The following is a 13,107-nucleotide window of genomic DNA, read 5'->3' as shown; positions in this document are numbered from 1 at the left end:
TCCTTGAAGATTTCCACAACATTTGGTTTAGGTACTTTTTGGTCCTTGCGAGCTTTCCTCTGCATTTTGAACAAGTCAATATAGATCTGATAATATGGTACAGCGAAAAGAGTGAAACAACAGCTAATTACAAGAGCCTCACAGTGTGCAATATAGCTACGAGATCCTGTCATCTATTGGAATTTCACTTTCGTACGGTTGGCCTTGTTCTTTGAAAAGTTCACCTACAAGAAGATAGATTTGTGTGGCACATGCGTAAATAGGACTTCAACATGTGATCTAATCACATATATATAATGTACCTGATACTTCGGATCAGACCAGTGTTTAACAAGGCCCCTCCAGTCTTCATCCGATATATTTTCCACTGGAGATGTTTGGGAAAGTTCACTGTTATCCTTGCCTTCAAAGTGAGTTTTCCTCAAGTTATACCGATAATGTCGCAGAGCAGACTTGAAAACATGGGTGCAAGCTTGTCTGGTTGCATCATCTTGGCTATCCAACTTGAACCTCATCTATTGAAAATTATGGGAGTCTCATTATCAGCAACCTAAAAGTATGGGACAGAGCAAGACGATATTACTAGTTTCCATACATAACCATACTTACAGATAAATGGTCGAGGAAGGTGTTGAACTGGATTTCATCTTTGTCATTCCTGTACTTGATCCATGTTGGGAGGATACATACATGACACCTAACGGCAACCGCTGCCTCTGATACTAACTTGGCTGACTCTGTAGCATCACATGGACTTTTTAAACCCGCCTCAAAACGGATCTCCATTCTTCCTCCTCTAGATTTAGTTAACCTATCGAGCATTATCCCTGATGTTTGTTTCCTCTTGCGCCTACGTGCTAGTCCAACAACGAACATAGGAAGTGTTAGTGTACATCAAACTGTGAGACTACATATAAAGAAGCATGCAACTGTAACTTGACTCCAGAAACTACCTTCTTGCTGTTGAAGCTCACAAGGTTCATCTGATATTGCCAACTCGTCTTGTGTCAAGAGTGCTTGGCAAGTAGTGTCAGGTGGCAAGGGAGCTTGGGAATGTGCTGCTAGCTCAGTTGACGCATGAGTAAGTCGTGCAGCTGGTAGTACTATGGTAGGTGTTGCAAGAACTAGGGTTGTCCAGCTATTTGTTTCTGTTTAGCTTTTTTTGCAACTCGTGTAGCATGGGATGCCGTGTTTGTAGAATTTTCCGCTGGACATTGACCTTCTATTGCACCATCAGTACCAGCAGAATCTGCAGGATTCATCCGCTTCTCATTCCCTGCCATTCTGTGTTTCTTCCTCTTTCTCTTTGCCATGTTAAGTCAAGCCGACAAGAAAAATGAATAACAATTTAGTTCTTCAGAACAAATTGATGCATGATGCAGACGAACTGAACTTTGATGTTAGACAACCACATGATAGGAGGATGTAATATGTATGAAAAACAGGACGGAAGAGATAATCAGAACTATGATGTGTAAACTAAGAAGAAGACATTTCACCAAATTAGAAGCAATGCAATGGAAGGTAGACACCATATGAAAGATGCTACAAATATCGCTCTGCCAAGTTAACAGCGTCTCATCATAAATGGCGTTTAAACAAATGTGAAGCAGTACAAGAAATAAATCATATGCAAGATGCAAACAACATCACACTACCATGTTAGAGGTCTCTCGTCATTAGTGCCATTGCATATTCACAGCATTGCATATTCACAACTTATGATGTGTAAACTAAGGAGAAGGCATTTCAACAAATTAGAAGCAATGAAAACTAGACACCATATGAAAGATGCAACGAATATCACTCTACCAAGTTAAAACTGTCTCATCATAAGTGCCATTTCAACAAATTAGTAGTACAAGCTAGAAAAAAAATGTGATATGTAACCTATATCACACTCCAAAGTCAAACGTGTCTTATGATAAGTGATTGTTGCAGGTTACACAACAGTAGTAATTTGATGTAATAACATGGTGTGATAGACAGATATTGTATGTTCTAGAAACAGGAACACGTGTCTTATTCAAGTATAATGTGTAAAGTAAGCAAATGGAATTCAACAAAATTAGAAGCAATACAAGCTAGACATCACACATAACATGCAACCACATATAACAGTGCCAAGTTAGAGGGAGCACCGGTGATGCTGCACTAGGGGAGACGTGCTCATCATAAACACAGCTTTGTTGAGTGTCTATGCATGTGTTGTCTTGGAAATCATCTTGGGGGTGTGGAGGAGTAGAAACTGTAGAGGCCCTCTGTTCGGAAGGAGCACCTTTATCCGCTGCCTTGCTAACTTCCTTCCGCTTTATTGATTTTGAATTTTCAAGTAAAACCGACAAGAAAAAGCAATAAAATTCTCTCTTCAGAACTCATTCATGCATGATACTGACAATCACTACTTTGATGTAAGGCAAACACATGACACCAGGATGGAATATGTACGAAAAATAGGACGGCATGGCATGTTCACAACTATTTGTGTAAACTAAGCAGAAACCATTCCAGCAAATAAGAAGCAATGCAAGCTAGACACCACATGAAAGATGCAACCAATATGACTCTGCCAAGTTAAAAGTGTCCCATCATAAATGGAATTTCAACAAATTAGAAGCAGCGCATGCTATAAATCATATGAAAGATGCAACTAATATCGCACTGCATATACTAAAGGTGTCTCGTCATGTTGATTGATGCGGGATACAAAAAAACAATAGTTTTATGTAAGGACATGCTTAATAAACAGATGTACTGTGTACTAAATACAGGAAGGCATGTCACATTAATAGGTATAATGTATAAGCTAAGCAGACTAGCACATGCAGTTTAACCAGATTGGAAGAATTACAATCTAGACACGATATGCAACATGCAACCACATATCACGCTGCCAAGTTAGAGCAAGCACCTGCGATGCTAGTGTAGGGGAAATGCTGTAATCAACTACAGAGCTACGTTCACTATCTTCATCTAGCATTTATATTTCTTGAGAATCATGTCGGGAGGCTGACGATCCATTCTTTAAATGAGGAGTAGTCCCCTTGCCTGCCTGCCTCGCCATAAGTGATTGATGAGGGATACACAAGAACATTAGTTTGATGTAAGAACATGGTTAATACACAGATGTACTAGTATGTACCAACAACAGAAAGGCATGTCATATTCAAAGGTATAATGTGTAAGCTAAGAAGATGCAATTTAACCAAATTGGAAGCAATACAAGCTAGACATCCGGCTGGAGTGGTGAGCATGATCATCTAGGACCTGCGATCCTGGTGGGAGGCGGGCTGCTTCGCCACCATCGCAGCTTTTAGTTGGCTTCCCGGTGATGCCTATCTTTGCTGGGCTTGTCACTGGCTCGGCCAGTGCCCTGACTAGCTATTTGTCTTCTGGTGCTCACGGGATGGTGGTTCATGTAAAAAAATATCTTTCCTTATCTTACCGACTTCGGCCTTTCGAATACAACCTAGACACCATATAGAACATGCAACCACATATGACACCACGAAGTTAAAGCAAACACCTGGGATGGTGGTTCATTGCGAGCGAGGTCATCAACTCCAGAGCTATGTTTACCGTCTCCATCTGCTGACACTACACCCTTTATAGCGCTGTAACGTGTCTTGCCTACCCGCATACGAAGCTAGAGCGACTTCTCTCTTTTCTTTTTGGCTTCTCTCATGGCAGCAGAGTCTGAAATACCCTTGCATAAAAACACAATAGTGAGAGTAAGGGTGAAGTGTGTGTAGAACTAGTGCACTGTAAAAGTAGCAGATAGCAGGTGGCTGAAAAATAAATGACATGAGACATATGATAGCTCTACAACATTGCATGGCAAACAAAATTAGATTCTACTCCGTATGATTTTGTAATATATGAGCACAGGAAATGCAGGTACTCCTCCAGCACACCACCACATGTGGTCATATCTAAGATAATAGTCGACTGAAAATAAATAGGTCAGTCGATTTTTTCATGAACCGTCCGATCTATAAGGAACGGGCAGATGGCCTTCATCTACCTCCCACCAGTAACTATTGACGATCTTTCTCGAACCGCCAGCGACCACCGGCCCAGACCCCTGCCTCCGTCGCCCCGCCCTCCCATCGACCTCACACCACTGCCGTGCTTGGCAGCGCCCCCAGGCCATCCCTTTAATCCCGGCCGACCTCCAGATCGGACGCCAGTAGCTCTAGGCCGCACACGCCCCTAAGATAAACACCAAGGCGCTGCTTCCCGACATAATAGGCGTACTAGCGCCTGTTATGCTGGGGAATGCTTCCGTTAATTGGGAATCAACTGGCCAGAAATTGAAATTCAGGGGAGCGACGGACCTCTAGCTAAGGTGAAATAATATATGAGGAGAAACCTTGTGCATCGCGAGTTACTAGGAACATCTAGTATCAAGAAGAAGCGGTCAACTAGTGTCTTCTGTGGAATGAATACCGTGCAAGCAGAGACGTAAGATTTGCATGAATAAGGAAAGAGGAGTACTTTTTTCGGTTGCCGGTGTGGTCACCTCCACATGTCACACCAATCTTCTTCTTTTTACCAGGGAAACTGATGTTCTGGAGGGTGCAGGCTTGGACGAACCCATGGCCAAATTGTTGACTATGTTGTCATGGCCGTATGTCGGCGGAGGGGAAGCAGATTCGAGGCGGCGAAGGACGGCATAGTAGGAACAGCTCCGGTGCGGTGGAGGGTGGCGAAGTTGGAGCGGCAGCGGTGAGGCACAGGACGGCGTGGTTGAACTGGCTCGGGTACGGACGGCTCAGCCTCGGCTTCAACTACTAGCCGTGGAGGGCATTGCGGTTGAGGTTGCGGTGGACGACGATGTCGGGGTATCGGCTCCGGCGTGATGGAGGAGGGCGGCGGTTGATGGGTGGGATGGGGTGGCGGACGGAGGACGCCGGGGTTTCACGGCTGGTGGAGAGGTAGTTTTGGCGCCCACGGAGTACGAATGGGGAATCGGATGGGTGGGGGGAACCATGTTTCGATCTGGGATGCGCTTGTTTTTGGCTTTTTCGAACATAAGATGGGACGCGCTTGTTTGAAATTTGGGGAAAGTACAAACTTTGCCCCCCTCTTAAATTTCGGACCTAGTGCGTGTCGGGGGTAGGACCGAAATAGTGGGCGGGAGCGATTTCGGCCACGTGCATGTGTGCTTAGGCGGCCATTGTGTATGAATGTTTTTCGGATGCGGTTGCATGGCGTCTAGATGATGCTACAAACCGACCCCGGTTTGGACCGTTGGATGTCGGGCCGGTAGGTTTCACTGGTCGGAGATATTAGAAAAGTAATTTCCTTGTACTACCAAACATTGGTCTCACGTGGTTTCGGGCGAGTAGAGGCTCTTTTGGCGCTTCGTTCGAAATTTTGAAACACAAGCATTCATGTTTAGAGTACTCTTGAACTATGAGGATTGAGCTAAATAGACAACGTTATATTTGACCTTGTATGTTTGAAAACCTCATTAAATTATCCGCTTCTTTTTGAAATTTTGACACTTGAAAATCCTATAACTACGATTATTTTGGAATGGAGGAGCTAAATTTGAATCTATTTTGTACAGGACTACATATGCTGTTATGTACAAAATCAGAGCAAAGATTGGTGCCCCCATAGTTTAGGTATGGTTTACAAATGCCATGATATCAAATTCAAATAATTGAATGGACTTCATGTTGAATTCGATTTTTTTAAACCACCTTAAGTTGAATTCAAATGTATGCTAGTTCATAGGTAGCTATTTATAATGTCCATTGTGTAAGTTTTGTATGTATAATGTGCTTTACACACACAACATGAACTATACTCACGTTTATATTCGATTGCTAATGCGATGCATTGTCTGGAGTTCAAAATACTAACTATGTGGATCAATTGTGTCGAATAATAACATATACATGATCAAATTCGATAGAATCTAGATGTCTGATGGATCAATGACCGCTCCTTACGTGAATTGCAAATATCATGATCCCATCCTAATATTTGGATACAATTTATATCTTTAATCAATGTGTAGAGAAGTCTTTTACGTGTAGTTTCACTCTCCATCGGTGGTCTCTCACACATGCTCACACACTCTCTCCCGAGGTGTCTTTCTCGCACACATGCTCTAGATATAACCCTCCCTCCCTCTCGTTACCATTTACAACTGTTTTCACTAACCTTTATCACAAGCACTCTTCCTCTCGCAAACATACACACGCACAATCCTCATCGACCCTTTCTATATACATGGACCTGCCTACGTGCCTCATGTACGCACATTATCTTTACGCCTATCTCTCACGCATTGTCTCACACCTCTCTTCCTAATCGACAAGTATGATTCTAGCAGAGCATTCTGTAGGATGCCCCTTAAAGTTAGGTTGGATGAATAGTAATATCAGAGATAAAGGGGTTACCTTAGTCCGAGAACCTAGGGTTACAAATCCTAGCCGGCTTTGTCAGTGGACACAGAGTCCTTCACAATTTTGCTATCTTTGTCTTGTAGGACTAGTCATCCATGGGTCTTCCTAAATGCGTCACGGGCCGACCAATGTGGCGCAGGACGGAACCAAACGAAGGGCCTCACCTCGACCCACCGGACCTCACGCGGTGACACACCCTCTGCCCCCACGTCTCATTATCTTCTCACACCCACACATACCAACACAAACACCACACACACAGAAAATTTCTCCTGGTGCCCCTATTCCCTCCCCCCTTGCATATACACACTCAAGGGAATGGAATCTCTTGTCGTGACGTCATATTCGTCTCTCTCTCTAGACCACTCTCATTTCTCATGCTATCTCTCCCACGCCCCCCCCCCCGTCGGCCCCTCTATCCATGCCTCTCTCGAATACGTAATACACACACATACCTCTCTAGGCCCCGCCAAATGCATCAACTACACATTCACAAATGTTACATCACGTACCCCATTGATCTAAAAAGCCCTCTCTTCACGTTTATTTCGCATACAACATTCCTTTTGAATAAAGTGTGGCCAAAAAATTATTTTAGAGTTTCTACATATATACAACATTACAAAGTTATATGGAGGAGTACGAACGCTAATTTGCATTGCATGGTGCCCACAATGATATTTATTCCGCACTGTGAATTTGTATATTTTTATACTATATACAAAGTTAGTCATAATAAAGAGAAACGAAGATCATCTCTCTCTCCATCGCATACCCCCCCTGTACGCCCCTTTCACGTATGCACACAAAACTATCTCCAGGTCCTCTAAAAGTAAGCCCCCAGAAAATTCACGCATGTTTCATCTTTCTCTCACGATATATGAAATGACGATCATTGTATTTGAAGCGAAAGCACGATACGTACATTGGACTTCAGAATCCACTCATTGTGGTCATCATTTACGTTTAGTGGTTATTATACAGTCACGGGCTCACCGTACAACTCTGTATTTGCTCATGACATGACTAGTTGACCAGTTAAACGCTCCACGTGGCACCTCTAGTGTTGCATCACATTATCTCACTACCATCGTGCCCACCTGTCGACTTGTATCTACTCTACATCTACACTCTCATAAAATACATAAAATACACTCTTATAAAAAACAGAGTTGGTGATGATGGTGTGCCTGCCATCTTGCAATATAGGCCGTCCGATTTATATCTGATGGATAGGAAAGAAACTATGGCAATTTTGCAAAAAGGTACCCACACACCTCTCCACATTTGCAAATAAGGCCTTCCCTCGTTCATCCTTTTCTCTCACAAGATAAAGAAGTCATACAAATGCATCTTGATGTTACGTACAACGCACGGGCATCTTGCTAGTAAGAATGAAAACAAACGACAAAAAATATTTGGACGGTGGTTCGAAGTCATGACCGCGGGCACAGCGGACAAGGTGGCCTTGTATTGGTATGCCGAGCCGTCTGTTTAAACACACAGGAGCTGGTGTGGTGATTATACACACACACGGACGCATGCACACGAACTACATCGATGCAACACTCACACAAACACATGCACCCACGCACGCACGCAACACTCACACGTACACACGCAGCCACGCACGCACGCAACACTCACACGCACACACACACGCATGCATGCACACACCAGTACACCACACGACCAACACACACTCTCACGCTCAAGTGCTCAACCTACACGTGCATGCGCACACATCAGGCCCTAACAGACACATACATAACCAGGTGATTCCCGCGCACGGGTTGGAGCCTTGTCGCGCCTGCATAAATTTGTGTTTATCTAACCTTTTGCCTATGCGAACTGATAGGAGGGACCCACAAGGAATGTGGTCAATTTAACTAGTCAACATGGGGCCACGCAGACTATTTGTCCGGTCAACAGAGTGAAATCCGATGCTGAACTGTGAGCAAGTGACTGTATAATCACCGCAAAATGTATATAGTGACCGCAATCAGCTTATTCTGAAGTTCGGTGACCGTATTACGCTTTTCTCTTTGTAGGCCCTCCAAAACTACATCTCTACACGTTCTCGCATGTTACATCTAACAACTATGCAATACAGCACTACTACTACACTCTAACACAATAAATCATATGTGTTTTTAATTTTACTAGATATCATATTGTTACTTATAATTATTCAGTTTGCATACATTAAAATTGCCTTTGAAATGTAGGGCCAATATCATCTACCGCGCGGGAAAAATCCTGCCCTTTCCTGTTTAATAGGTTTTGTATGGATGGATCGTGCGAAACAGCACAACTATAGTACTATACAGTACAGGTGACAGTTCACTGGGCCGTCATGTCGTCTACTCCTCCATCATAAGAGTGGAGCGCTTGTTTTCATAAATATTCTAGTCCCTTTCACCGACATGTGGGACATCAAGCTACCGGGTCCACGTGCCATATCGGAATACAGTGCAGAGCAGCCGGGGTGAAGAACCCAGTCATGGCGCCGGCGTAGTAATGAGCAATGAGGCGTCAAATCACAAAGCTGCACCTTTCCCGCAGTTAAGTTGGAGGGACGAAGCAACCATCATTTCACTCGTTGCTGAATCCGCTTCTCCCTCATCTTCTTCAACTTAACCACGTGTTGCTTTTGTCGTTGTTTTGCCTCATGTGGGTCGCGGATCGGCTTGCTAAAGCACTGACACGTGGGACCGCATGTTAGCAAACCGCCAGGACAACGTCCTCCGAGAATAAGAAGCCTAATCCTAGACTTACAAAGGGCTACGTAGCTGCTACATATACTTTCCATCTAATCTATATATGCCCCCTTGATTTTTAGGTGGGGCGGGCCTAATCCTCTCCTTTAATCCAATCAAATAGTCCCACATCACATCAGTTCGTAACTTTACGTAAACCATTACGTGGATGTAGCATTGCTCAAATAAGAAACCTCCCCCGCCATTCGCGCGGTAAAATCACCTCCTTTTTACTAATCTTGATTCTATAATTTTTTAGATCAATATAATTGAGATTTGTATAGATAGCACACAGAAGCAAAACCAAGTGGTACGGTTAAGGGCATCCACAATGTGTAACCAAATGTGAAAATAGCTTTTGGTATCGTGGGAACCATTGTGGACGGTGTTGCCAAAGCCAAAAAGATGGAACCGAAGCTCCCTGATTGATTGATTGAAAGAATAGAAAAATGCAATGTCTCTCCTCTTTCTCCCATGCTTGGACGCATGTAGTACAGTATAGAGCACAGAGTCTACTCCCCTGTCCCTTCTATCACAAATCACAAAGCAGTGAGGCATCAAATCACAAAAGCACGGACAAAGCAACCATCATTTCACTCTTCGCTGACTCCTCTTCTCCAACGTCTTCTTCGAGAAACCATCTCACCGCACTAGTACTCCTAGTAGTACTAGTAAAGGACTTCCTGGATGCAAATAAGGCGGTTGTCTCGGCTTGCAGGTGGCACTTGCGAACGACTTACCATGGTCTCCCTCAATGGTGTTCTTCGTCGAACGCACTTCGCCAAACCACCAAAAAAAGATATCGTCGATGTCCCCGCAATGGGGAAGGAAGTCACGTATAGTTACTACCTCCATTTTTTTGTACACAAGGCCAGTATATCAAAATTATAATTTGCAAAGGGCCACTAACACTAATCGAGGCAAAATTGATGGGGTTAGCAACCAAGGACATTAATATCCCCTACATGCATGCGGAAGTGAGAAGGTTGGTTTCCATGGCGTTGCATTAATCAAGCGATGAGGAGTGAGATGGTTAGCTCTTTGGTCTTTGGAGAAAAATATGCATTAATTGACACGTGAAACGAGGATTTGTATCGATTAAATCCCGCGAAGGAAAACCCCACCTTTCTTTTTTAACACTAGTTCTCCTAGTACGTACATACTTATCCTGTTTGGGTCTAGGCCTTGCATTGCCAAACTTCGCCACCACATTTTTTCCAAGCTTGCCTAAAGTTTTCAAAATGAGAAGGAGGTACACTTGCGCTGGGCTATTGCGGTCGCACCACACCCTCACATGGCGGCTCCTACACGCCGCGGTCGCACCGCACCCTCACACAGTCGCTCCTGCATGCCGCAAACCCAACCAAGGGAATGCACCCTCACTGACACGTGCTGTCGCATGTGAACAAACCAAACTCAGCCATCCTATCACTAACACATAATTTTCGTTCATAGAGTATGTTTATCCAACCGCATGTTGGGGAGTATCCATACGACCCATGCGGTGGTCTGTTGGGGAAGAAGAAGAGGTGAGGAAGAAGGAAAGAAGGGTTAGGAGACGTAGGATATTCATCCAACCGCCTGAAATGGTAGACTGAACGAAGTCAGGCGACTTGCATAACAAATATATGTTTTTACACAGCAAAAGATCCATAAAAACAACAACATAAAGAAAAACTATCACTGCTCGGGGAAAGAGACGTCCTCATCGTCTTTGGTTGCCGACGCGAACCAGCCGTCGCTGCCAACGTGTGTCTCCGCACCATGGTTGTCCTCGGCCTCCAGCTACTCGTTCAAGTGGAGCGTGCGGGCGCTCTGTATGGACGAGAGCACAGCCCGGTTCAAGTCGAGGACGCCCGGTTCCGCCTGCAGGAGGGCCTCGATGGCAGCAGCATCCGCGCGCTCCATGTCGAGTCGAGCCTCCGCCGCCCGGTTCAAGTCCAGGACGTCCGGTTCTGCCTACAGGAGGGTGTCGATGAGAGCGGCATCCGCGCGCTCTGCGTCGAGTCGAGCCTTTGCCGCCCGGTTCAACTCCAGGACGTCCGGTTCGGCCTGCGGGAGGGCCTTGATGGCAGCGGCATCCGCGCACTCCGCCTCAAGTTGAGCCTCTGCCGCCCGGTTCACATCCACGACATCTGGTTCTGCCTGGAGGAGAGCCGCGATGGAAGCGGCATGCGCACGCTCCGTGTCGAGTTGAGCCTCTGCCTCCCGGTCCTCCTTTAGTATCGCCATGTTGAACCACTGGTCCGCCTGCACCATGGGGGACTCAGACGCCGGCACGAAGTCGACGTCCATCGTCTCATACCCATCGGGGGCCTTCTGCGCCGCGACCTCTTCCATGAACATTGGATCGGCTTCCTCCTCCTCGTAGCTTGGCTCCATAGAACTCGGGGATTGGCCCGCCGCAAAGCGAGCTTGGGAACGGAGGTCTGTGGCACCAACCGCTGCCGCGATTTCTGTGCGGCGCTCCGGCGTCAGCATCTTGTAGTAAGTGATCTTGCGGCACCATGGCTTTCCGGCGAACTAGGGGACAATTAATGTGGGCTAGGGGATCGAAAGGTGGGGGAATGGGCTGGAGATTTGGTGTGGTTTTAGGGCAGTGGCTGGCGTAGGCCGAGCAGCGAAGGTTCTGGTGTGAATAGTGGTTCCGGTGACGACCGGTCAATCGGTTTTGACTGTACATCGCTCTTGTCGCGTTCGCATTGCAGCCCGGCACGCTGGACCCTCCACGTCGCTCACCGAATGGAACACGCTTCGTCTTGCATTTTCGCTTGCTTGTGGGACCGCAGTTGAGAGAAAACCAACGTCCCTCCCCCTCCCCCGCCCGCGTCATTTATTATACCACCACTCCCTCTGTTTTATGCGGAGTAAATAAAAATAGAGGGAGCATACTACAGATGAGGATCCCCTGACGGGGCCGAACCCATTGAGTAACTGACATGCGGGGCCTAGCAAGCACGGGGTCCGCCAGTAAGTGACCGAAAGGGAGGGTAAGGCAGGGATACCTACGTCAGAGGATCCACTTCCACTATACTACTATGACCAAATGTTAGAGTAATAATATATGACATGCAACTTACACAAATGTTAGAGTAATAATATATGACATGCAACTTACACAAAGCATACAGGGTCTAATGCGTTTTTCGAGGCTAACTTTGACCAAATGTTAGAGTAATAATATATGACATGCAACATACACAAAGCATACGGTCAAATTCGTATGTAAAAGGAGTTTCCAATGATATAATTTTCACACTATACATCTCATGTACTATTAATCTTGTCAATAGTCAAATTGGAAACCATCTCGAATACAAATCTAGGAGTACGTATGAATCTAACAATATTGATTGGGCGTTGTTGAATGTTGATACCTTTTTGATCAAAGTAGAGATACTTTGACTACACATAAAACTTATATGTAAACTAGAAAGGATAGGAGGGAGTATATTGTATGTTCAAAAACGAAACGAACATTGAATACCCTTTATATACGATTTGCGGATGCTATGATCACCGGTTCAAAATTTTGAATCCGCCTTAGGTATCACGTGCACCCACTCGTTCCCTCTCGATTTCATCTCGGGGTCCGGAGATCTATTTAAAGAGGACTAGGGTGGGTACATGCAAATGATACTCGGCGGAATGTTCAAATGAGGCATGCGGGAGGATGGACTCGACTGGAGGGCGACATGATCAATGGAGAAGAGGGTGAGCAATGAGAAATAAGCAAACGCCACATGATTATACTTGAACGGCTCAAATAAACAATAAGTTGTCTCGCTTGTCCTACATAGTGAAAGGCCTAATGCGCAACGCGGAGCACTGACGCTCGAATATGGCCGGGAAAACAGGGAAACCGACATGAGGGGCACACCCGTCGGGACGACATAGCGCAAACTAGTCCAATGGAGGAGCTGGCC

This window comes from Triticum urartu, chromosome 4 (assembly GCF_003073215.2).
Source record: "Triticum urartu cultivar G1812 chromosome 4, Tu2.1, whole genome shotgun sequence".
Classification (NCBI taxonomy): Eukaryota; Viridiplantae; Streptophyta; class Magnoliopsida; order Poales; family Poaceae; genus Triticum; species Triticum urartu.
The sequence above is the reverse complement of the archived record's forward strand: the minus strand, read 5'-3'. Positions refer to the sequence as shown.